This window comes from Canis lupus, chromosome 31 (assembly GCF_011100685.1).
Source record: "Canis lupus familiaris isolate Mischka breed German Shepherd chromosome 31, alternate assembly UU_Cfam_GSD_1.0, whole genome shotgun sequence".
In the NCBI taxonomy this organism is placed as follows: Eukaryota; Metazoa; Chordata; class Mammalia; order Carnivora; family Canidae; genus Canis; species Canis lupus.
The window spans coordinates 13,462,274-13,490,262 of record NC_049252.1 but is presented as its reverse complement, the minus strand read 5'-3'; the positions used below and the strand labels follow the sequence as shown (position 1 = coordinate 13,490,262).

The following is a 27,989-nucleotide window of genomic DNA, read 5'->3' as shown; positions in this document are numbered from 1 at the left end:
AAGCCAGAGGAAACCACACACTTGCTTAGAACAGTAACACCACGCCAAAGAAGTTTCTCACCAAATCTCCTACCCCTCCTCATGGGAGCTAACCACAGAAATGAACATAAACATGGGGAAATCCAGGGCAGGAAATCAGAAGGAATCAGGTCAGAGAGAGAGAGAGACTCACAAGAACATACATTCAGTGTCATAGTCCGGCAAAAAAGGGAAATATTTCTAAATGATATCCATAATAAAGCTACAGTAACAAGACTGTACATGGTCCTGCCACGGGGGGTGGGTATTACCTTGACCCTTGACCTCTTCTCACATAAGAACCTGAGAAATGAAAATCATGTTCACCATCGCTGTTTGTTTTATACAAATTTACTGTCTTTATTTAAGCAGAGATAAAGGGGGAAAAAATTCTATTCTGAAATAGCCCAAGTCAGGTTCTTAACAGTCATGTGACTTTTTTTTCTGCCAGCCATGTGCTACTCCGTATCATTTTACTCTGAAATAACTATGTGGATTTCAGCTCAACCTGCCTTTGCTTATAATGCATGGCATACCCCGTGAGGGAGCCTGAGAACAGACTCCCTTGAAAAGCTAGGTTCTCATAGTTGGCCTGTAACCATGGAAGCAGATGCCGGTTTCTTCTTACCCCTGCTTACCTCTTTGCAGCCTCGAGCTGCTCCCTATTGTTAAAAGGGGTACGCCTTGATTTTTCTTCATCGTGACCGAACTTGCCTCTTCTTCAAAGGGCATGATGCTGCAGGTCATTGGTCTAGACTGTTTGCACGGTCCAGAGAACAGCCTTGATGTAACCCTTGCTCCGTCTGAGCCACACCACCAGCCGTGCATCTGTAGACTGTAGGGGACATTGGAGATCTGTATTTGAAAAGAAGTCTGTCTGATTTTGCCATTGTGCCTTTTCACTCATCGATCGAATGAATATCGAACCTTCTGTCGTTGCATGTGTGAAATAGATAGCTTAGCAAGCACTTTTGTGCCCAACCTGTGTGGTGGGCCAAAAGGTTTTCCTTTAGTCTCCAGAATTTTTTCTTCAGACTTTATAAATTTTCTGTTAGCTTAAATTATTTATATGCTTTTATTTTATCCAACAGTTATGACGACTGTTTGAGTTAATTCATCTGCAGTTACTTTCTTTTGCTACTAGAAGGAGTATTTTCTTTTCTGTCAACTATGGGTTTGTTTTTTTTTTTTTCTTTTTCTTTTGTAGCTTTTTAAGATCTCCTAGCTTAATTTATCCGTAACTACATGTGGTGTAAATGTACCCTGTTAAGCCAAAAAAGTTGAGATATCTTTCTAAGAAGATGATTAGATGATGTCTATTATTTAACAGGTTTAATTCCAGAAAGGTGAACTTGAACTGCCTCAAGGTAATTTCAGTGATTTGTAAGAGTAAGTAAATCAAATAATCACATTGATTTTTAAGTTAAACAAAATGTTTGATAAAATCTGTTAAAAGGAAAAATTGTCTTTGTTTTACCCCTTTTAAAAATTTGTTTAAAAAATGTTTTTCTGGGGTATTGAAATATACTTTAAGGCATATAAATTGATTACTGTGATTTGGGATGTTAAACAAATACCATAGATTTATAATACGTATCTTATGAGATGATTTAATTAGAAAATATGTGATATGAAAATATGTTGTCTACCTTTCATTTTGAATACAATGACAATTCACTGCTTGTCCTCAATAACTGACATTAACAATAATCAGCCACTTCAAAACGCCTCATCTGCTTATCTTCAGTATACTGCTTAGCAAGCATTGTCTGTGTGTCACCAGTTTTGTTTTGTTTTGTTTAAAAAAAAAAAAAACCACTATCTCCTACTTCAAGGCATACCTATTTTCTCTAATTGCCACAGGCAAAGGGGAGGTCCGTGGAAGAATAAAGAAGGTTATTGTGACAGATGAAACATAATTCACAATGAGTACTCTTTTCATCCAGCCTTAAGTAGAGGAGGATTACTTCCAAGCTGAATTTGGTGGAAGAATGTTTGAGCTGATTTTATTAACATATAAGGACCGGCCAAAGACAGAAAACCTGTTTCTCTTCAGCCGGGTGGTGGTTATTTTGTGTGTGTGTGTGTGTGTGTGTGTGTGTGTGGTGTGTTTGGGGGTCTTATTTTGTTCACCTCAAATAGAAGAGATGCTGGACAGAAGACAATCTGGAGAAGCGGAGGGAGTAGGTGGGGAGGGCAGGAAATCAGAAACTTAAAGCAATAAAAGTTGGGTTTTTCTATAGTAGAGAATGAGAAATGATGAGTTAATATATTTCTACATTCTTTGGCATGCACATGAAATAAAGTCATACTTTTTTTCAACAAACATATGAGCTGCAAAAGTAGGTAAATTTTATTTCATAAACTTAATTTACATTTCTCTAGATAATGATTATTTTTGTCTTTCATAGTGTTAATCTCAAATGGTTTGCTCGATTTCCAGATGCTGTTTAGTTTTATATGAGAGCTTGATACTAAACTTCAATTAAGTAGGTATGTGTTTATTTGGATATTTCATTTGCTTTCAATTGTTTGTTTTGTTTTCAGTGACAGGGCTTCTATTTGATCTTTAAGAATTCTTGTATTCACATATAAATATTTTTTTCTTTCTCTTTCTAATGAGATCAGATTTTAAATTAACTAAAAGATGGGCAAAAAAATTGGACTTGATAAACATCTATGCATCATAAGAAAATTCCAGACTTCCACTGCATTTCATTTGTTTTAAATGGATTCTGATTTACATTAACAATTTTGATTCTGTTATTCCTGAAAAAAAATTCCTTTTGCTTTATTTTCAAATACTTCATAAGGGTTTTAGTTGAAGTAGTGTTCTATATGTAAAAGGAAAAGTAAGCAGTTGTTCTCTCTGCTAGCACATCTACTGTTACAGAACTTACAACAAAGTGCTATTTTTCTGCTATGTTCTTGTCAATCACGGTTTGTTATTCCAGAAAGTGAAAAAAATCCAAATTCTAAATTGAAGTCTTTCTCAATATAATGGATATATTTCAGATTTCAAATATTGTAATGAATAATTCAGGTACAATGAATTTATGTAGGTATTTCCTGGAAGAAGACATAAAAATCATAATCTATATTTTTTCTTTCGTAAATATATATTTAAAACACAATAATATAGTTCTTTTCTGTATGTCTAATATATGGCTTATATTAACCTAAATGATTTTGCCTATTTAAGTTGGCTTTGTAGATAGAAATTTTATAAAATATGCAATCAGATTCTTTCCTCTTAAAATCGTTAACACAGTTAACAAATACTTGTTACTTACATTAAACCTTTGCTTCTATTAACCGATTTTTCATTTCTGTTTATACTGTGATTGAATTGTTAGTGTTCAAAACAACAGTAACTTAAAAATAAAGAATGAACTATTCTAAAATTTCAGAAAATATAGATCATATAATTATCTGTTAATTGGAATAGAAAGCTTTCCCTATACTCCCTACAAAAAAAGTACTGAAGCAAATCACATATTAGAGAATTTATTAGAATATTCTTTTATGTTTTTGCTAATATAAGAAATAGTCTTTAAACAATATAAGAATTTCAAAGTGAAAGTATAAAAATATATGTATTTATTATTGCCAGATCATCTACAGAGATTTCCGATTTGTAGTTTTTATAACCCTGCTAATATTTACTCTGTAAAAACATGCCAACGAACACACCTTTTGCATTCGGTAAAATTTTCCACTACTGCTCTTATTTCAAATTATTGCTTTATATCATTTGAAATAACCTGTGTGTTTAGTATTATAGCATATGAATGCAATTAATGAGGACTAAAGCAATATTTTTAATTAAACAGAGAGGAAAGAAGAAAACTTTAAGAATGAAGAAGTTGATACAGAAATTATTTAAATGTTCACAGTATAAATCTTTTAGATAATAGGTTTTATTTTATGCATAGTTGAACTTAAAATCCAATGGGATATGTTGAATGATCATATATAAAAGCAAAATTCATTAGCACTCACTGAATATTATAAAATATTATAGGAAAATCATTATATTAGTCTAAGGATGAGATTTCTTTTGCAATGACATGACAAGTTTTTTTTTAAATAACATCATGTAACTTGAAAGTGATATCATTATATTTATTTTTAAATTAAGATGTGTGTTCAACAGTGTCACAAAAATAATAAAAATAGGGGTAAGTATATCAGATTTTCATGTACGATCTTTGCAGAGTCCATCTGTTTTATTTAAAATTTACTTCCTGTGTTTTAGGCCAGAACATTTTTCATATCGCTTTCTTCTTCCTCCCCCTCCCTAAAACACATTTTGCTATAAACTTCTGCACCAATCACTAGGAAAGACACAAACAGCAGTAGCAGTTCAGGAAGCAGCCCTGTGAATGTAAAAAAAATCACAGACTTTGATTTTATAAGACAAGTTGGATAGGAGTCAAAACTGCCACATGCGGTGTGAAAAAATGCCACCCTGGTGTGAACAAAAGGTTTAAAATGGAGTCAAGAAGCGTGCAAGCTCGATGTCTAAGCCTTTCCTGTGAATTGTCTGCCACAACCTGCAGGGTATCAAGTGGGCTGGAGAATAGAGGGCTCTTGGAAGCTACAACTGAGAAACATAGGCAGTCAAATGTGTTAGTTGTTGGGTTTTTTTTTTAATTTTGTTATGTTTTGTTTTGTCTCATCTAGGCATCATTATACTAAACTGTTTTACTCAAAACATAAAACAAATCCCAAAAAAGTCACATAATGTGTGAAGAAACTGTTGCTTACAAATGAATTGTTAGATTTTTTTTTTTTTTGCATTCCTTCATTTATAGCAAAGTAAGTCACCAACTGTACTTCATATTTAGATTCCTTGTTTTGTGGGCTTGAGTTTTATTTACAGAAGGCTGAATAGGGGAAAATGCCTCATAAAATCCTGAATACTAGAATAAAAAATCTGATGATAGTGCTCATGTTTGATTATCTTCTCAATGATCACAATGGAGGAAAAAAAACTAATAGTTCACTCTAGGAAACAAGTATTTCATAACTTAATAAATAATACAACAACAATACTGAATGAATATGTAGCAGAAATAATCCTTCAGAAGAAATACTACTACGTTATACTAATGTTACACCTTTCCTAATATATTGCAATGCAAAAATTACTCCACAGCTCAAACTGTTTGTTAACCTAAAAGAGTCAAATGGATCCAAACTTAAACAATCATCATTTACTTAAGTAACTAAAAAAGGCAATTCAATTTTAAGGACAGTTAAAATGTATACCACTGTGTCATAACCCCCACTGCAATAATCTTAATATGTTTATAAAGCCATATATGAATGCTAATTACATGATAAATCATGAATAGCATTTAAAGAAAGTAACATTTCCTAGGTGATTGTGATCTAATCAATACAAACACATCTAAATTCAACAAGAAACATCTTTGATGAGCATTGAAAAGATCCTTAAACTTAGAAGCCAGTTTTATTACATTTGCATCTTATCTCTTATTAAGGATTGGGTCTAAAGCCAGCAAATCCCATTGGTTATGAATGCAGGTCAAGACAGGAACATTTTTCTATTTACTCTTTGTAACACTGGATAGAAATCAATCTGTTACTTTCATTACAACCACACAATCAATTCCATTTAAAGTATAATACAACAGCCAAGTCCAAGGACAATATGGATCCTTGGAAAAAGCTCATACCATTTGCAGGGCTCTATTTGATATAGCTCCTGGTGAACTGTTTTCTTTCTAATTAGTGTACATGGTCACTTAAAGCAAACATACCTAAGCTGGTTTTGCAATGCAGAATCCACCCAAAGATAAAAGTACCATTTCTGTCAAAGTCGCATTTTTAAAAAAATCATTTTTCTTAAACAATAAAAACCTTAAAAGGAAGGATTCTCTGTATAGTGTCCCTAATGTGAACAAACATTATTATAGAGCCATTTTGATATTTCAAGAAAAAGGCTGTACATACCAAAAATTCTGCCTTGAAATTAGCATAGGAAATCCTAAATTCAAATGTCACCTTCCTCTCTTCTCTCAATAACTGACATTTTTTTTTATCAATCTTATCTAATGCCTCAAAATTACCAAGATTTTTGCTACTAGGAGTTTTCTTGCACAAAGCATAGCTCAGTAAACAAAAGAAATACATCCACTGTGTACTCCTTTTACACATAATAGAATCATCACTTCAATTACTTTTAAACACTAAAATTAAGATAATATTCATGTTTATAACTTAAAAGCACAAGCTAAGCCACTGTACACCAACACTAGTGGTAGTTGAATGAATTATTTTCTCTTTATTTTATAAATGAGGATATTTTCCTTTTTTCACGTCGGGTTTAAACATTTCATTTTACATAGTCTTCTGATTTCCTCAAACATATAGTAAATGGATGTCCTCAAGAGCATGATTTACAATTCTCTCAGATATAATCTTTAAAATACATGTTTATTCAAAATGCATTCTCCCCTTCCAAATAATAGGGATTATTCAAATTCAAATCAACTCACTCTTGGTTGTTTCATTAAAAAGACTGTGTCATGGATGCAAATTGCATGATCTTGAAATTTTGGAGTTTGGAAAAGTTTCCTCCACTTAGTGAAATATATTTCAAATTTAGTGTCAACATTTCATTCTTTCTGCAAATCTGAGAACATGCTTCCCTGTCACCATTCAGTATTGTAACTGTTGTTAATGAATTCCCTTTTTAGTGACAAGAAGTAGTTCCTAGGACTGAACTCTCCCCAAACACAGCCTATAAATAAGCTCCAAGACATGAGGGTACTCCCATATGTTCTAAGGGGTCTTAAATGTTTCAGAACAGAAAGGGGTGTGTTTAGTGCTATACTCCTTGCATAAACAAGCACAGGCCAATGAACCCAGAGTCAAAGTCTCCAGAGAGACTGTCACCGCCTAGAAGACATTCTTCTCTACCTCCATTACTCAATTTCTGATGGCCTTGAGTGGCCTTCAGACTCTTGTACAGACTACTGTATAGTTTTGTTTTCTGGTTTTCAATGCCTTTCACCACTGAAAGCATCTAACCCTATTTCCCTGCCCTCTGGTCCACCTGCCAGGCTACCCTGTTCAGACCCTGCAAGCACCACACTTACAGACAGCTTGAACAAATCATGCTCTGGGCCCCAGTGAATTTTGAGTAAATTTGGAATGCAGAGGTTCAAGATGGGTAGACCAAGCCTCCGGTGGCAACTAAGAAGACAGCAGGAAGGACCAGGGCAGATGGAGTCATTTCAGAGTGAGGTTTGGCTTGGACCATTTGTAATACAAGTACTTGAAAAAGAAAAAAGGTCATTTCAAATATGTAGGCCAAAACTTAAAAGGAAGATGGAGATCACCTTAATGTGTAAGCCCAGGCAAGTGAACTAAATAACCTTTGTGCTGATCTTTATACGTTTATTGGTTTTTACTTTAATTGTCCTGTTGTTTTTAAATGTTTGTAAAGACACACAGGGAGTTCCTAAAAACTATAGCCTTTAAATTTGCATTCCTGATATGGTATCATAGTATTCAACATTTTCTTTACTTTTTTTTTTTTAAAGAGAGAAGGAAATAAATTTTTAACAGACTCCATCCCCAGTACAGAGTGAGTCTGATGTGAGGATCAATTTCACAACCCTGAGGGCATGACCTGAGCCTAAATCAAGAGTTGGACACAACCGACTGAGCCACCCAGGGGCTCCTAATTTTAAATTTTGTATTCAACTCCAACATTTATCCTTGTAAAGGACAGCTGAACTTGCTGAAAATTCAGAAATGGACTCATCCTTTATATTCTGAGTTTGCCTGGAATGCCGGACTTCCTAAAGGAAGATCAGAATCATTAGCTGTATTTCCTTATTTTCTTTATTTTTACTTAACACTTGAAAAAAATAGGACTAAAATGTAACTTTTTTTTCTGTTTACATTTAAATTTGTTTGTGGAAGCTCAGTTTTCATTTATCAAATGATACAATACATAATACTTTTATACTAAAGGGATTTTTAAGAAAACCAATCAATATAATTTACTATTAGTTTTCTTTTTTTAAATATGTTTTTAAAGATTTTGGTTATTTATTCATGAAGAGACACAGGGAGAGAGAAGAAGATACATAGGCAGAGAGAGAAGCAGGCTCCCCACTGGGAGCTGGATGCAGGACTTGATCCCAGGACCCGGGGACCATGTCCTGAGATGAAGACAGAAGCTCAATCACTGAGCCACCCAGGTGCCCCTACTGTTAGTTTTCTATTGGATGCATTACATTTTGGTAAAAGTAATGAGTTTAAATTACTAAATATCTAAAAATAAATGATGTAAAATATAGTTTTTAAATGTCAAAATTTTATATGTAATATGTGTCACAAAATTATAGGCCCATACTAAATATGGTTATAATATGCTTAGTATGTCTTAAGAGGCAATGAATACTTTATATGCTTTTATTGTTGATCTGGACTGCAGGTGGAAACCCTACCTATCAGCTATGCTGTTCTCTAATCAAAGAAAATATGTGTCACTGTGGTTTTGAGGAAAAATATATCTTAGTTAACATTATTTCTCAAAGCAAAATCTCAAGTTCAAATCTATTGCTAGGAGCTCATACTTCTCAATTTCTCTATTTAATAATTTAAAATATATAGTTGATGGGGCACCTGGATGGTTTGGTCATTTAAATGCCTGACTCTTAATTTCGACTCAGGTCGTGATCTCAGGGTGGTGAGACTGAGCCCTCCATTGGGATCCGTGCTTGGTGGGGAGTCTGCTTGAGATTCTTTCCCTCTCCCTCTGCCCCTCCCCTGCTCATGTGTACTCTCCCTCATTCTTCAATAAATAAATCTTCAAAAAATAATAAAATAAATAGAAATAATAAAAAATACAATTGAGATACTTACAGTATAATTTTTGCTATCAAAAGTCAACATTCTTCAGTTGTGTATATTTAATTCTGAAATGCTATTTTAAAAATGGAAAAAATCATAGACTTCTAAGCCCATTTTTTACTTTAAAAAAGGTTGGATGAACTTTAAAATATAGTATTTCTAAAGACTATTAATTCTTCCATAGGTTGAGACCAAAAAAAGGTATAATAGCTTGAAAGATTAATATTATAAACAATGTAAACTTGCAATAAATTGGGAACTGTTCTTTGGGGGTGTGAATCATTTAATAGAAGTCTGCTCTCAAAAAGACATTTCTAAAATTACTCATAAAGTGAAATAGATATTGACAATGTTTTCTGTCAAGTAGTCCTTTGGTCTTAGATATATTCACTCTTTCGACTAACATTTTTTTATTGCCTTTGTGCTTTCCCAGGTTTTGAAGACACTGATATATTCAATGCATATTTGTTGCAACCCTATTTAGCACCATTCCAAGTGCTAAGTGTGTAATTACAATTTTTTAAACAATTGCTTTTTTAAATAACTTTTTAAGAGGATTATGTGTTATGATGGAGAACAATGAGAGCTGGAAGAAGAAGAAAGAGTTCCTACATAGATAAGATAGTCAGAAAAGGTCAAGGGGAAAGGTCTCCAGAAGCAATATGTGAAATGATGTTTGAAAAATGAGAATGACCAGGCAAGGGAAGAACAATGTATAGTTTCTCCACTAGAAAGAATAGGTTGTGTGAGGGACCCAGCGCAGAAAGACTAAGTATATGAGAAGCAATAAAAGTAGACCATCGCTCCTAGAGCATAACCAGAGAGCAGGAGAGGAGTGACTTGAGGCCTTTGGGATAGGAGAGTAAGAAACTTATCCCTCACAGACTTATAAGGCCATAGAGAAGAGTTTGAATTTATTCTCAGGGCAGTGGATAACTCCTGAGGCAGAGTCTCTTAGGAATGAGATATTGAAATACATATTTTTTAACCTTCCTAGATTTGGAGACTATCAATTGTAATGAAATGCATTAAGCAGTAGTTCTTAACAATATCAAATAATAATTCCCACATCATTATTTGGTGAATAATTCAGGCTTCCTCATTTTTCTTAACTGAAAGCTGCATGCTTGGGATATTTGTTTTTGGATTTTGTTCCCAGAAGCTAATGAAACAAGGAGCTTCCTAAAAGCCAGTGTTAACTTGGTTACTCTGGTTATCGGGTAAGGTACATGATTCTGGAAACATATGTAATATTTTCTATCAAGAATAGTTATATTCCCTGAGTTTGTATACTCACATGGCAAAATAATTCACTGATAAGATTTTATTTAATTTTATATGTGTTTAAGTATTTAATTGAAAAGTTTAAGGGCATCACTCTATGCATTAGAAACACTGAATCAGGTATTTTCAGTTTGTTCGCAATTGAACCAGTTGAATAGCACACACATGTAGGTTACTTTATGTTACAAGTAAATGTAATACTATTCTCTACTGAACAATGAGTAATTGTTCTCTATGAGTAATAGTTAATTAAAATATCCTTTAAGTTTGTAATAACTTTTAAAAGTTAACTGATTAGACCTATTTAGGGAAGATAAAATATGTTCATTAAACCAAAAGGAGAAGAGCTCTAAAGATCGGATAAGCAGTTGGAGTCATCATTAATAAGCTGTGGCCAAGGCCACAACTTTGAAAATTAATAAAGCACAACTATTAAGCTAAATTACAAGGTGTTTCTGCTGAAATGTTTAATCACAAGCTTCATTGTACTTTTTAAGCCCCTTAATGACAAATAATTACAGCACTGTAAATTCTAGATATTAAAACACATGACTAAGAGTAACATGCTTTAAACTTACCATGAAAGTACTGTAGTTGACATTTTTAATTGGGGCTTCTTGTTAGTGAAGTTTTCCCCAAGCAAATATCTTACACCTTTTAAAAGAATAATATACAGATCATTCCTTCCAGAAGATCTATATTTAACCAGGTATAAGAGGAAATTAGGCTTCAACGAATGCTTAATGCACTTACATGTAGAACTTTTTACTTAATGTTGAGAGTGTGCTTTTATAAATGCATTCAATATTTTGGTTTCCTTTAAAAAAATTTTGATATAGGACATCTATACTAATCTTTATATATTGAAATGTCTTTAAATGTTCAATGTGAAAAATCTAATTTAAAACCAGACAGTCAAAATTGTCACTTTATATAAGATCTTATCTACTTTACGTACATATCAATGCATTACATGAAAAGGTTTTACTGGGGTAACAGTATATAAGGGATATTAGACCACAAAGTGAGTTTCAAGACAGACTTCCTAGTAGCAACTTCATTGTAGGTACCAGTGAAACTATAAAAGGCTCAGAATAAGGAGATATGAGAGTATTTTCCAAAGACTGTTTTGGGGAGCACTGTAACTGCTCCTCCAATCAATTTGAGTGATGGAGTTTCAGACCAATTGGAGAGCTAAAGTTGGGAGACAGAATGGAAACGCTCTTGTGGGGACTACGTAAGTGACACATTCATTACTAGCTGCTTTACACATTACACATTCATGAGCTAGCTGCTTTAGGGTCAGATCAAAGGAGAACTTCCTCCAAGGTTGACATCTGGTTGAATTTCCAGAGCTTGTAGATGCAAAGAATGCATGAAGGAGTATGGCCTGTGGACCAAGGCAGTTCAGTTCCAACCATGAAAAGAAACTGCCAGAAGAAGCACTTGAAAGGATGGTAGATGCCATGAGGGAGGTTGAGTGGAGTAAATACCTCAAAAGACGAACTGAGGATGGCACAGCTATGAGATGAAAATCTATTATCCAATGCACAGGAAGCATAGTAGAATATTCCCAATAGGGATCTCTGACGTACATTCAAAAGCACCCCATGAGCTTTAGACAACCGCTTAGACAATGGGAAGCCCACTTAAGACAATAACAGTAAAATGAGTATTTCTTGGACCCTCACTAATCTCTACTATAGCTTTGACACTATGTAGTAGAAACTACCCTTAAGAAGATGCTGGAAGGGACACCTGGGTGGTTCAGTGGTTGAGTTCTGCCTTTGGCCCAGGACATGATCCTGGAGTTCCAGGATCAAGTCCCAAATCGGGTTCCCTGCATAAAGCCTGCTTCTTTCTCTGCCTATGTATCTGCCTCTCTCTCTCTCTCTCTCTCTCTCTCTCTCTGTATCATGAATAAATAAATAAAATCTTTAAAAAAAAAAAAAAGAAGATGCTGGAGGAGGAATGCAAGCCTGAGGTGGGTATAAAAGGTGTAAAAGTTCTTCTTTCTGTTTCCTGGGCCACAGATACCATACCTGCAGTGGATCCCATTCTGGGTAAAAGGAGAGATGAGTTTAGAGGGATAGGCAGTAGCCAGTTAATGTAGAGCTGGTCTATTTTTAAAAATTAGACTATATTTTAGAGCAGTTTTGGGTTCACAGCAAAATTAAGTGGAAGGAATAGAGATTTCCCATATATCCCTGCCCGCACAGATGCATAGTTTCCCTCATTATCAATATTATTCACCAAAATGGTCCTTTTTTTTTTTTTTTCATAACTGATGGGCCTACCTTGACACATCATTATAAACCAAAGTCCATTAGAGTTCATTGTTCCTGTTGAGCATTCTATGCTTTTGGACAAATGCCTAATGACAGGTATCCACCATTATAGCATCATACAGATAACTTTCACTGCCCTAAAAATCTTCAGTGCTCTATGTACGTAGCCTTTTCAGATTGGCTTCTTCCACTAAGTAATATATATGCAAGTTTCTGCCATGTCCTTTCACGACTTGGTAGCTCATTTCTTTTTAGCATTGAATAATATTCCATTGTGTGGATGCATTTGGGGCCTTTTATTTATTTATTTATAAAGATTTTATTTATTTATTCATGAGTGACACAGGGAGAGGCAGGGACATAGGAAGAGGGAGGAGCAGGCTCCATGCAGGGAGCCTCATGTGGGATTCCATCCCAGGACCCGAGGATCATGACCTGAGCCAAAACAGGAGCTCAACCACTGAGCCACCCAGGTGCCCCCTTTTGTTTTTTTATTTTTTAAGATTTTATTTATTTATTCATGAGACAGAGAGAGAGAGAGAGGCAGAGACACAGGCAGCGGGAAAAGCAGGATCCCTCCAGCAGAGAGCCTGACATGGGACTCAATCTTGGGTCTCCAGGATCACACTCTGGGCTGAACATGGCACTAAACCACTGAGCCCCCCAGGCTGCCCACCTTTGTTTTTTTAAAGAAAGTTTTCAATCCATGTGCAATGGAAAGAACTTGTAAAGTTTTAAGAGGAGTGACATGATGAGATTTGTGATTTAAAAGTATAAACTTGGCTTCTTTATGGGGGAAGAGATTAAAGGATAAAGTCCAAGAGAACAGTTGGGGTGCTATTACAATAGTTCTGGTGAGAGAGGAGAGAGCTACACTCTGGGGTGATAGCAGTTGAGATGAACAGAATGAAATGGTTTAAAAATATATGTATGAAGAAAAGTATAATAGCACTTGTTGATGAATCAGATTTTGAGAATTATAGAAAGAGAGGTCAAGTATGAATTATGGGGTTTGGGCTTAAGTAATTGGGTGGATGAGAGTATTTAACAAGGGCGGGAGGTGAACTAGGGCTGGAAGTCCAACTGGAGTGGATTGACGCCAGGCCAAAAACTCTGCACCTCAGAAATTTTCTATTTGAAGTTTATAAAAATCCTCACCAGACGTAAATCTCATTTCCTTTTTTCTTGCAGATTGTTGGCCACTCCTTCTAGGCTCCAGGGATATGAATAATGCTCTTAATAATGTCAAAGAATTTCCATCAATCCTTAATTGCCCACTAATCTGTTTCCACTGTCCTAACCATCTTTTTGATGGTGTTCCCAGCCACTACCAAACTTGACATTTTACATCCGGCATTACTTTCTCAGCTTATTCGTCTGTTTAATTTCTTTCTTTTTTCTTTCTTTCTTTCTTTCTTATGGGGGAGGAGGGCTGGCGGGAGGGAGGGAGGGAGGGGAGGGAGGGAGGGGGGGAGGAAGGGGAGGAGGAGGAGGAGGAGAGGAGGAGGAGGAGGATGGTGAGGAGGAAGGAGGAAGAAGAAAGAAAGAAAATCCTACCTTGGGATGCATTCATTAATTAATTAATTTCATTCCCGTTAACGTACAGCTTTCCTCCCTCCCTTCATGTATTCCATCCTCCTTCCCCTTCCTTCCTTCCTTCCTTCCTTCCTTCCTTCCTTCCTTCCCTCCTTCTTTTGGTTGTTTTTTTTCCCCAAAAAAACTTCTATTATTTGCAAACATTTATGTCAGTTAAAATGTCAAAATTCTTTTTGGAATTCTAAATAAATAGCATAGAAGGAGTCCATGAAAGACTGCTAAGATCATTTACAGTAGGTTGTGATCATAATCACTGGCTAAGAGTGTACAGTCCATCATAGTAGCTCCCATTGGCTAAAAGATTAAAATAAGGGCAGCCTGGGTGGCTCAGCGGTTTATCGCCACCTTCAGCCCAGGGCCTGATCCTGGAGACCCGGGATCGAGTCCCACATCAGGCTCCCTGCATGGAGCCTGCTTCTCCCTCTGCCTGTGTCTCTGCCTCTCTCTGTCTCTCTCTGTCTCTGTGTCTCTCGTGAATAAATAAATAAAATCTTTAAAAAAAAAGATTCAAATAACACTCAGAGCATATAAACAGTTTTTTATTTTTTAAAAGATTTTGTTTATTCATGAGAGACACAGAAAGAGAGAGACAGATAGACAGAGAGAGGCAGAGACACAAGCAGAGGGAGAAGCAGGCTCCATGCAGAGAGCCTGACGTGGGACTCTATCCTGGGTCTCCAGAATCACATCCTGGGCTGAAGGTGGCGCTAAACCGCTGAGCCACCCGGGCTGCCCTAGTTTATAATATTTTTTGTCCTATATTCATTTTTTAACAAAAATGACTGAGAAATGAATAGCATTAAAATCAATCTGCAATACCAATGTTAATTTCCCTGTTTTAATAATTGTATTATAACTATATAAGATATTAACATTAGGGGAATTGGGGTCAAGGATCTATATACACTCCATGTACTATTTTGTAACATTTCTATAGGCCTAAAATTATCTTGAAATACCAAGTTAAAAAGTAAACCATTCCTGCAAGGGGAGAATTAAAAGGGAAGTACATTTCCAAGATATCTAAAACAGACAGGTGGGCAGCCTGGTGGCTCAGCAGTTTAGCACCGCCTTCTGCCCAGGGCATTATCCTGGAGACCAGGATCGAGTCCCACGTTGGGCTCCTTGCCTGGAGCCTGCTTCTCCCTCTGCCTGTGTCTCTGCCTCTCTCTCTGTTTCTCGAATAAATAAATAAAATTTTAAAAATAAATAAATAAATAGATAAAAGAGACAGGTATTCAAATATCAGCACTAAAAGAGTGTAATTCAGTGTTATGCCTTTACTTACTCTTGATTAAATGCATGAGTTCGCTTACATTTGCAAATGAAATCTGATTAAATTATATGAAATAAAGTAAAACAGGAATATATGAATAAATATATGACTACATAAAATGTCTTGGGGCTTAATGAATAAACAAGAAGTAATATTATCTCAAAAAGTTGTAAAGGAGTTAAGAATCCACCATAAATCTAAATTCAGACTTTCTTACATTCTAAACCTGCTTGCCCTTGTTCTTAAGAAAAAAATATTTTATAAATTCCCTTAGTTCTAAACCATGTCTTTTAGTTTAAATCACACCGTTTTTCTTTACTCAGGTACAAAATATCAGAGTCCTCTTTTACTCTTCCTTCTTCATTTTTGCTTTTGTCAAGTTTCTAAGTCATGCCAAATCTTTGTCTTCATTATCATCACTTTTCACTTTTTTTGAGAGAGAGAGAGAGAGAGAGAGAGAAAACGAGAGAGAGAGAGAGAGAGAAAGCAGGGGGTGGGGTGGCAGAGGAAGAGGAAGAGAGAGAATCTTAAGCAGGCTCCAAGGCCAGTGCAGACCCAGATGTGGGACTCTATCTCCTGATCCTGGGATCATGACCTGAGCCAAAATCCAGAGTCAGATGCTTAACTGCCTGAGCCACCCAGGTGTGCGCCCCCCCATTATTTTCACTTTTATCTTACATTAAGTCCTTATTGCTTCTCTGGGGTATGACATAAGAATATCCTCCTATATACCATCCTTATTTTCCCTGGCTCAAGTGGTCCATTCTATATATATAAGATAAATTATTCACTATAAATTATAGACCTAGTCATGTGCAAAAGCTTTCAGAGGAAATATATCACTTTAAAAAAGAAAATTAAAAAAAATTCCTCTGGAATCTGTATATATATATCATGGCTCCTTTAAGTCTTATAAACCTCAACCTACCCTCTTCTTTCTACGTATGTTCCCTGCCCTCCTGCCAAACTGTATTGTTTGCTGTTCCTTTAAGAGGCTCACACTTTTCCATCTCTGCCTTTGTTCATGTTGTTTCATTACAGCTGAAATTTTGTGTTCTCTCAGTTATTTAAAGGACCAGCCTTAATGCACAAAATCAAGATATAATAGTAAGATGACAGAGTGGTCTTGCCCTTGAAATGCTCCTATTAAAGGACGTTCTACATGAAACTTTCCTAATCCACTTGTTAGTATTTAGGCTTTTCTCTGACCTGCCTTCGTTATTGTGAAGGCATCGATAGGAGTGTAACCTGATAACACCCTCCCAGGTGTTAATTTCATAAGCCTGACTCTGTTTATACACATTTTTTTTATACCTTGAAATGTCCCAGAGAAATTGGCACTCAGAAAAGATCAATAGAATTAGCAAGAATACTGAAGAAGCAACCATTACTCAAACTCAGTTCTCAATCACCTCCTCCCTTCGCTAGCGAAACTTCTTACCACAACTAACTAATGTACATATTTTTTAACTTTAAAATATTGACAGGCATGCTGCTTTTCAGATTTTTGATTAATAATAATCCAAAATTGTGGATCAGTGATCCACAATTACATATGACATGATTCTAGATGTAGAAATCATATGTCTCCTTTATTCTGCATACTGTTCAAATTTCCAACTGAAGGAAAGCATAACTGAGCAGGAATCATGACCTAAATGCAGTTCACTCTATTCAGAATTCTATTCTCTTACCGTATTTATTATCTAATATTTACAGAATCCCTTCATGTGGTTGTTTGAGCTGTGCCCTGTAAGAGGGACAATGGCCAGGGAGATGAGTGAAGCTGAAATCCAACCCATACTCTGCTTACCAAACCATAAGTATGACTCCAATTACACTTGCAAGTATGCATGTGTCATCTGCACAGAGAAAAGAGCACCATTTTACAATTCACAGAAAGTACAAGGGGGGGATTAATCTAGCCAATAAACTTTAATATGTTATATAGAAAAACTTTTCAATACTGAAATCCTTGGTGTGTTTTTTTAAATCCAATTTTGCTGAAAGGAGTGCAATTTTCATCTAAGTGTATTCCAACATAGGAGCAGTAAAGAATTCTATGAATTAAACATACACACTCAACCTAGAAATAATAAAAAGATACATTAGGTCATTGGATCGATTTCTTTTCCAATGTAAGATTGTTCTCTCTTGTGTATTTTTCATTGCTGTGTCCCATACGAGTTTAAACTATTTAAACTATGGTTCTTATTCTATTTCCCAAGGGTGGGTATTTAAGAATCTAATAGAAGTCCATGATAATGAATTGAAGGGTAGGTATTTTCACTTTATGCTTTTTTGGTGAAGTAAACCAGCCTAGAATTCAGGGCACTTGTTATTACCCTTATGTTTATTATTATTATTATTATTATTATTATTAATCAGTGATTATCTATCTGTTGGCCAACACTTGTATTCATTATGTCCATTATCTCTAATTCTATCTACAAAGTAGCCTAATGATTCTCATTTTTCCAAAAGAAAATTCAGGTGTTTAGTAATTTCCCCAAGTCCAGATGGCAAGCATGTGTTTAAACTTAGACTTAGATCCAGTCTTCCTGGCTACAAAGATTTTCTCACTCATTTATTTTTTTTAAGATATTATTTATTTATTCATGAGAAACACAGAGAGAGAGACAGACAGAGGCATAGACAAAGAGATGCACAGGCTCCAAGCAGGGAGCCTGATGTGGGACTCGATCCCAGGACTCCAGGATCATGCCCTGGGCCGAAGGCAGGCGCTCAACCACTGAACCATCCAGGCATCCCTTTCTCACTCCTTTAAATGAAGTCTTGCAAACTATGTTCCACTTTCTTTAATAAATTTATTCACTAAATACTTGCAGAATACTTCTTATGTGGCCTTCATTTTCCTAGATGCTAGAGATGAGCAAGAGAGAGATTACTTGCTCTTAAGGGCCTTACATTAAAGAAAGAGACAATAAAAAATTAGACAAATACATAAGCTCAGGTATCAACAAGTACTATGACATAAAACAAATCAGGGTAACGAAATACAGAATAGTGAGTTGGAAGCAGTGGTTGGAAAGTTAGAGGAAGTCTTTCTGAAGAAATACTATTTAGTAATGGCCAGAGTGTAGTAAGAAGAAAGTCACGTGAAGGTTGAGTGGAAGAGTATCCCCAGGTAGAAGAATCATAGCATTTTAGAGAAACTCCATGAAGGTCAGCATCACTAGGACAGGATGCACAAGTGGAAGAGTGGTAGGAGATCAAGTCAGAATGTAGGTAGATCTCATAATGCAGGCTCAAGTAGGCAAGGGTAAGGAGTTGGTGGTGGTAGTGGTGGTTGTTGTTTTATGATGAGAAACCATCGGAGAGCTTTATCTAATTTAGGTTTTTTGAAAAATCACCTAGACTTAGGTATAGGAAATTAACTCTAGAAGACTGGAAACAGAAATACCTGTTAGAAGCTATTCCACAGCCTTCACAAGGGATGACAGTGGCTCAAGAAAGAGTGGTAGTAGCCCTAGAGGTAGAGAGAAGTGGTTATGTTAGAACAGAGTTGAAAATAGAGTTGGCAGGTCTTGCTGATGGAAAGGATGTGGGTGTCAGAAAAAGAGAGAAACCCAAGATCACACTTAGGTTTTACACTTGAGATACTTGGGGGAGGTTGGTGCCATTTACTGAGACAGGGGAATATTGGAAAGGAGCAGGATTTTAGGAATGGATAAGTGGGAAATTAAAAAGTTTGTTACATAAAGTTTATGGTGTTTTATAAGTGTTTCTCTCCCATTTGGTCTATAGCATTACAAGTACATCAGAAAAGATCAAAAGGGTGTTGGTAGACACCTCCCATAGATATGTGTAAGATGTGAAAACAGGTCTCTACTCATCCACAAATACAATACTGCCCCTAATATTTTATATTATACCTAGATAATTATTCATTGGACACATGGTTTGATTTGGATCATCAAATCAATGATTGAATAGAGCCAGAGAAGAAATATATAATGACTATTAATCTTCTTTTTGCTCATCAATCATTCCTATGATGTCCAGGGGCAAATCATCACGGGTCCACTCTTTCTATCTAAAAATGTGTGTTTTCCCATGGTCCTGAGGTTGGAGGCAGACATATAGAGTTTGCTGAGATTTTTTTGCCTTTGTTGGTTTTCTGTCTCTTCCTTTCAGAATTATTCTCAAAACATGTCTCTTCAAAAAGGATTCCACAGTTGATCCAAGCCACACAGCAAAGAGCCCTAATATTTACTGAGGTTCTGAAGAGGGTATCATTTGTATCACTCTGGAGCCCTTAGAACTGACTACATTTCTTAGCTTTCCTTTTGGTTCTAGGTGCTTTCTACCTAGTAGGATTGTAACCTGCTTAAGGTAAGAGGTGATGTCTTTTGCATCACTCAGTACGAAGTACAGGGCTCACATAAGACGGCTTTGAATAGTTTTTGCTGATTTAAAAAGAAAGAGAAAGGAAAGTCTCTTTTTCCAAAATTCAGAAGGATGCAAAATAGCAAAGTTTTTTTTTGGTGACTTTCATCATATATTTGTGAAATAATAAGCTGCTAACTCTGGAAGCAATATTACAAATAGTATGATCCAATTCTATTCTGCATTTGAATCATTGCTAGGTAAGCTGCCACTTGCTGAAATCAAAACAGACAAACAGAAAATCAAAAAGAACCAGAATGTACATCTGTGTCTGTCAGCGAAATGCTTTGGTTTGCTGGTGACTGGTTTGTTCTTTGGAGTTTTATGGTTTTTTAGTTGTTTTTGCTATTTTGAACCTTATTAACATTCCTATGGTTTATTTTACCTGTAAATGGTGATCAGCAACATGAGTAGTAAGAAGGGAGGACATAACGTTTGAAGGAAGCTTCTCACCAACCAATTCGAAGGAGCTTCAATCAAGTTGAAGAGTCTCTCCACTTGATTGGAATTTCAAAGCAATAATTACATGGTGATAGTTATTAGGATTAATGTGGGCTAGTTTGATTTTATAACCTGTAAGAGTCATCCAAACACTAACAGCATTTCCTTTTTTTTTAATATTTTATTTATTTATTAGAGACACACATAGAGAGAGGCAGAGACACAGGCAGAGGGAGAAGCAGGCTCCATGCAGGGAGCCCGACGTGGGACTCGATCCCGGGTCTCCAGGATCATGCCGCGGGCTGAAGGCGGAGCTAAACTGCTGCACCACCGGGGCTGCCTCTAACAGCATTTCCTAAACAGTTTATTATACAGAGAAAAAATCTTTTGACTAGCAAACAAATACATGTGTCCACATATCCTTGGTGGTTTGCTTTTTTCTACTGGCTAGTCTTTAACAAACTTGAATTTGTGACAGTGAAATTTCAAGGACTTTATCGCTTTCGAGTAAAATGATCTAATAAGTTTTCTGGCCAAACACAGCAGAAGCCTGGAATTCTTAGACTCGACAGAGGTATAGATCCTTTTTAAAGTTCAGCCTAAAATAGTGAGCTTTTGTCTTTATAAACTGGAAAAAAACATGAAAGATTTATCATGAAAGGAAATGTGGCAAGAAGTGCATGTCTATATTCTAAGATTTTTCCAATTACAAATAAAAACACTAGAATTATTTTTCTCAAGCCACAAGTTGAAAGTAGAGTAACCCCCTCCTATTTTACATCTATTCTCATTGATCAATGTGGCTAGATAATTCCACCTCCCTTTCCCACAGTTTTGATTCAATCTGTTATAAGTCCATCTTTTAGAATGCTTGCTGTGCCCAGTGGTCAGAAACAAATTTGGTTCAATACTAAACTGAGTAATTCAAGTGGACAGCCAAATAGCTGATATTATACTCATCTGTGACTGAAAACAAAACAAAACAAAAAAACCCACAGAGATAAATTGGATTTGGTGAGAGAGATGATAAAAGACCTTGGTGAAAATATAGTGAACAGGTTTGTCAATATGGAGAATTTCTATTTCCCTTCTTAAGTATGTTTTTATGTGTATGATTTTGTGATATATCTTATGCTTTTAGCATAGTGTTTCTTAAATTTCTACTACCAAAATGGCTTGTCAAATTCCCACAGGTAGGAGACCATCAGGGATTCTCCAAAAGAATCTTACTTAGCAAATGAGCTTGCATCTTCTAATAAACAAGTCATGAGAATATTAATGTTAATACTAATTGCCTAGAAGCAGTCTAAGGGGAAATAGAAAAATAGGGTCCTGATTCTTTCCTCTAGAGCAAAAAAATCTCAGGGAAGAGGAAATTATCAAAATGTAGTTCTAGAACATTGAAACTCCTCTTCATGTTGAAAAGGATGTATAATAAGCACATCTGTGTTTGGGAAGGTGAAGTTTAACTCATCTTGTGTCAAGTATCTTCAAATACGGCATGAAAATTCTTGGCAATTTCAACATGCACTCACTTCCTCCTGTGTACCAGGCAACATGGACCGAAAGAGGATACATAAGACAAGGAACTGGAAATTCCAAGACAAGATGATAGACTTGCTCCTCTACTAAGGCATCCTGAATTTTCTATAACATGAGGATATTCCCTAAACTTCCTCTTAACTTGAGCAGTTAGAATCTTTGTGGACCTCAGTTTCATGCCAAGTCTAAAACCTAATTTTACGAATCCAAAGAGTTGCCAACAGAATCATAGAGGAGGAGGTGAGTAAAGTATGAAAGATAAAAGATAGAAGGAGAGATAGATAGAGCATGAGCCAACATAGAGAATGGATTTAGCTGAATACAAAGTTTCAGTTGGAAAATATCAACATGGAGTTGTCTTAGGTTGATCCTTCACAAAAATACTATTAAGACAAAGTCGGAAATGCACAATGTATTTGAGCTGTATGGTAATGGACCGTTGCAGAAACATTCTAAAGCATGGGTATGGCCAGAAAGCCATGCAGAGAAAATGTGGTTTCTTTTGGGACCACTAAGAATGAGACAGAGATGGAGAGACCAAGAGAGGTAGATAGTAATCAGAATCCTGCAAAACTAAGATAGACACAAAGTGACTCTAAAAATTAATATTAACTTTGTATGTAGTATTCCAAATTTGAAATTGCTCCTACCCTGCACTCAACAAATTGTCTGGAACATCATGCTAATTCAATAATAAATGTAGAGCAGATGTTTAAAACTGTGTGATTGTAAAGACCAATCCTATTCCATAAACTGTAATGTTAAACGTGAATGTTGATGAGAAGGCACTACCACGGATTTGGGATGGCTTCATCCTTTAAAACCCTTTGGTGAGCATAAAATAAGAATGGAGACGATACAGCGACATTCTGTTTCCTGAGGACACCGCTAGTACTGAGTCAGCATGATTACTTCAACAAACATTCTTTGATCATCTACAATTGTTTTTCGGTTCACAATGCTTACATTCTAATGAAAAGAGAGCCAATAAAGAGAAGATAAACAACAATGAGGACTTCAATTTAGCTGAAGGCAGCAAAAAATTTTAAAAAGAAAATGTCATTGGTAATTGGCACTCAACTATCTTGTAAATTGCAATAAAAGGGTTTTTTTTTTAAGAATATAAGAAGAGGCAATATTTCCACAAATATTATATGTTCTCCTAAAATTGAACACGGAAAGTTATACTATTTAAGATAAGATCTCAGTCTTGGGTCTCTGTTTCTGTAGGTTATAATTACTTATAATTTTTTTTAAGTCTACCCTCTGAATATTACCCTTGAATATTACCCTTGAATATTACCCTTGAATATTTTTTTTTTTAAAGTTTATTTATGATAGTCACACAGAGAGAGAGAGAGAGGCGGAGACATAGGCAGAGGGAGAAGCAGGCTCCATGCACCAGGAGCCCGATGTGGGATTCGATCCCGGGTCTCCAGGATCGTGCCCTGAGCCAAAGGCAGGCGCTAAACCGCTGCGCCACCCAGGGATCCCTACCCTTGAATATTTTAAATTCAGTCAATCATGCAACATGGTACCTCCTAAAAACTTGTTTTTCAATAGTACCTCCTTGGATCTAAAAGAGTAGAATAGCCCTCCGCCCCCCAGATTAGACCCCAAGTGGCCTACAGGGTAATTGAGAAAGACCAAACACATCATGGCAATTCCTACCTTACTAGGAGAAAAAAAATGAATATTACCTTAGGACATCAAGGAATACTAACTAGACTCACCTTCCAAGAAATGAGTTAAATGACTTGTATTAACCCTCCATACAGATACACAAATACTTATATTCCCTTGTAAAACTGATTGGGCACCAAATGATTATACAAAGGCTGTAGGAATTTAACTCCTGTCTTTAACCACAGTTTTGGTAGTTTTTTAGAAGAATGCTTTAAACAGCCTTAGCACACACTAAGTAGATAACTGGGAGAAAAAATAATTCTGTAAAATTTAGGATAAAACTTCTCTTTCACCAGAAAGACCCTAATTATTTATTATGTTTTGATCATGGGAAAAAAATATTTTACATCCTACCTATCCTTCAGAGATGTATTTCCCTTAAACAGATGCCAACTATACCTTGATGTATATTTGAGACAAGCTTCGATTCACAAAGATGATTTTCTTTAAACACTATTTCAAAATACATGACCATAGGAGAGGGAGATGTAGACAGCCAAATCCCATCACATATGCATACATTTAACTTCAACAATGTCTATAGGGCTAAGCACATACTAGTAATACAAGGTCTTGTGGCTCTTTTTAGCTTACTGACTGTGTTACAGTGGGAACTTTCAGTTAAATTTCCAACTCAATCATTTCCTGGTACCCCAAATCTTTGTAAAATCAGCAAATGACTGGCTGCTGTTTCGTTAAATACAATTGGATTAAAACTTAACACACAGGGTTCCTTCCACAAATGAAATTTTAGAACAAACTTCTAGTGAACAATTGGAAGTCTCTTTAATAAACTACGACACAGATTGATAAATGAACTTCTGTGAATCAAGAGCTAGAAGAATTTTGACTCACAGTGGTGGGGCCCAAATGTATTATTTTTCTTTGCTTACATTCCTTTCCTAAATGACTGAGCAAGCTTATTAGACCAACAAAGTACTCTGTGTCAAAACCAAAAGGGAGATTGAGGATGAAACTAAATGCGTTTGGTACAGCCTATGTGCCAAAATACATAGGACAAACGTAGAGGGGGCATTTCTTTCTACTTAATCTTGTAATTCTGTTTGGTTACTTCTCAGATAAAGAAATGAAGGTTTAACCTGGAGGATGGATGTGTCTTATCCAAGGTCACTGGATATACATAGGGGACCCTGGACATTAACATATTGGTTTGATATTAAAACTCCTGCTTATATTTTATTCCACCCTTTCAGTTTGCATTAATTATCAGAAGCTATAACCTTGATTAGAAAATCCTGAATGCTCATTTTGAATCTGGTATTGCTTTGGGAGGAACCAAGGGAGTTTGCTTAGCATAACCTGCTTTAATGATATCTGTTGCACTAATCATTTTAATTTCTTTTAAAAAAATCAAACACTTTGCTTATATGAGTTGTTAGTGTTCCAGCTTCTCACATCCATGAATTATTGTCACTGTCTTTATGACACCGGCAGCAAACACAGAGGGAGTGATATAGTTAAGGGAAAGCATGTCACCAAGAGTAAGATCAGAATTTATACAGTCCTAAAGTGTGACATTTTACCCTTGATAGCATACTTCTTTGTAGCATAAACAATGAGAATGATCTATTTATCAAGTAAAAAAAAAAAAAAAACCCTTTATGTACTATTATCATTTTGCCAGCTTTAAAATCTACTTGTAAAAAAGGTCAACTTCGAATTACAAGCCTAGGAAAAAAATGAGAGGAGAAATTTTCATTTTCTCAAACTTCAAAATTAGTACGAATTAACTAAAGTCTTTTTCCATGTGGCTCATTTTTAATTATCTTGGGCTGATAGAATGATGATAGCTCCCAAGTCTTTGAAAGTAATAAATAAGCATAACCCCCCCCCCCCCCCCCGCCTTTACATTCTAGGAACGTATCCCATACATATATCAACAGAAGTACACTGTGTATGAGAAAATAAGCGAAAATATAAACATGGTATGTTTGACATTATGGAGCATCCTTGGAGAGACATTGATTTGTAATTCAGATCACATAGCATCTTTGATTTCTCCCATTTGCCCATGCCCCCTCCCAAATAAAACACAAAAGCTTTATCTGCAATGGATGGAGAGCAACCCAGGAATCTGTGCAGAGACTATCCATCACATTTCTGTCTTAATTGAATGACACCAGAATGAGATCGATAAAATGTAACAAGAGACAGCTTTGCATTTCCACACTCACTTATTCCCCCTCTCTATTACTCTCAGCCACTACCGTGACCAGAAAGCCCAGGTACAGAACATGAACCCTGCTGCCAGGCAAGCTGTTAGGATATGAATAAACTTGTCAGAGAAACAACCAAACTTATAAACGTTAGAAGGGAGATGGGGAGACAAAAGCTTATTAGAGGAGTTGAATAGGGTTCTTTAAAAAGGCAATTTCATAGATGTATTCTCAGCCCTAAATAACCTCCTCAAATGCAGTGTTTCAGATAGATAATCTGTACAGCTCTCCCTCTGTACCCAAGATTTCTTGAGAATGTATGAATGTCTGTCTCAAGAGCAGATGTGGGGACATCTCAGCTCAAATCTGCAAGTCCTAGAATAAACGCCAGGCAGCTGTGATGTCCGTATGGACAAGGTTCCTGAGATCTCCAATGCATTATTGATAACCTCATCATTCTGCTAAAAGCAAAGGCTGACATTGTTATAATCTCAACCTTCTCCTGAAGAGCTCTGGCTTTGCCTTGGAATCGATCACAGGAAGAAGTAAACCAAAGAGCAAAACTGTGCATGTAAAAATCAAGAAGGTTAAGAAGTGTCTACGACATTCACTTCACTCTGAGTGTGTTAACTAAAATCACATGACCTGCTTTAGTGTTTTAAATACCTTTGGCAGGTTACAATATAGCCATACTCTAGGCTATATGCTGCAATCATTCATGTACTATAATATTCCTCATCTTGAACTTATTAGAAGGAGCAAAAGTCTGTATTTTAGGATCAACATGTCCTTAATGTAGTTTCCAAAAAGACAGATTTATTTCTTCATTCTAGCAAATTTTCTCTATAACGTTTTGAAACTTAATTAGATATAGATGACTGCTCTGTCTTCACACAGTTTTTTCATTGCCATGGAACACCTTAAGAAAAATGCACTTCCAGAAATCTTCTTCTTACTTTTATTTTACTTTTATTATTTAAATTATAATGCAAGATTATAGCACATATTAGTGCTTAACTTCTTTATAATTTTTAAGTGTTTAATTATCTTCAGAAATACTTGGAATAATATGACAAAATATAAAAGTCACATCTCATCCCAACTCAGTTAAAGAGAGAACTAAAATGTATACCCAAAGCATGATTTAGAGCTTGAATATTTTCCATGTTCATACTTGGAGGTAAAATCTTAAGTAGCCCATCTTTGCTGTTAAGAAGAAAAGAGCACTATTTTCTTAGCTGAGAGATGGCTAAGTCATCTGCAAGATAATCATTAGTTGCAGGTTACTACTGAATTCTGAATAAATGAGCTTGCAATGAAATCATTATCTGCGCATGAAAACAATGGGTCATATGGAACAAAGGGCAAAACATACACAATTTCATTTTATCTGCAGACAGTGGTCACCTGAGGCAGGAGTTGAGGGCTGCCTGACCAGGTAAGAGTCACGGCATGCATCAGTGAACCTGCTTCATCCACCTTTTACTTGTTGAGGCTTGTGCCTGATGTCATGCACAATTTTCCCAAGTCACAGACTGATATTCCCCAACACAGAAAAAGGCCACAGAAAATGTGGATAGAAAAGGAAGAACAATATGCATCTTTACACAGGTATGCGTATAATGGGAAACATAAACAATTTTACTTGGTATATTCTAAAATAGTTCAGACTTAAAGCACCTCAAGGCTTATTATCACTGTTTCATTATGGCTTATGCTTTCCAGTGGAGTCACTGCCCATTTTCCCAAGTGCTGCAGGAGGCTCATCCCTGGGAAGAGACAAGTTTCATGCAATGTGGAACTTATCTGAGCAACATAAACTTAAACTATGTTGGAATAAATGTGTTCTATGTCTGATCATTTTTTATTTCACTTATTGCTTTTTTGCTTTAGTTCGTGGCTAGTTGTGGCTAGTACATTTGGCAATAAGAGAGTGAGGCTATTTCTGCTGTGAGCAAGCACATCACTAGGAAAAAAAACAACAACGCTAAAATATAACAAACAGCATGGGGGTTTGGGAGCATCAGAGTGGGATCTGGTCATCTCAATAAGTGTGCACTTTCCATTGGGGAAGTTGACTAACCCCGCATATGCCATACAGGTCAGAGGCTAGGAGCTGAATGCAACTGCACAGAGTGTGAGTTCACACCAAGAACATAGCTAATGCTGTGGGGTGCTTCTTCTTGTTGATGATATTGCATGTGTGTTGTTTTTAATTCATAAAACGAGGCTCTGGCTAATTAGGGGTGTTGGCACAGCTCGGACTGATGAAGAAAACGATTACAATTATAAAGGACTTCTGGGGCCAGGGCAGTCAGAGATGCTGACGGCTGCCCGTGCTAACCCCAGCGGTGTCTGTATGGTTGTCAAGTA

At 36.0% G+C, this 27,989-nt stretch overlaps 2 long non-coding RNA genes across 3 annotated transcripts in view; one reads left to right on the top strand and one right to left on the bottom strand.

The window, feature by feature from the left end:
- LOC119867042 overlaps nucleotides 1-27,989 on the bottom strand; it is a 134,989-nt gene that overhangs the window by 24,637 nt on the left and 82,363 nt on the right. The window contains exon 3 of one of the 2 annotated variants that reach the window (XR_005382150.1): nucleotides 657-853. The exons of the other annotated variant lie outside the window; for it this stretch is intronic. This is a non-coding gene — a long non-coding RNA (uncharacterized LOC119867042). The remainder of the gene's footprint in view (nucleotides 1-656; nucleotides 854-27,989) is intronic. 2 annotated transcript variants of the gene reach the window in all.
- On the top strand, nucleotides 1,859-22,332 carry LOC111093428. The gene is made up of 3 exons (XR_005382153.1): nucleotides 1,859-2,360; nucleotides 2,462-2,511; nucleotides 20,408-22,332. It is a non-coding gene; the product is annotated as an uncharacterized LOC111093428 (long non-coding RNA).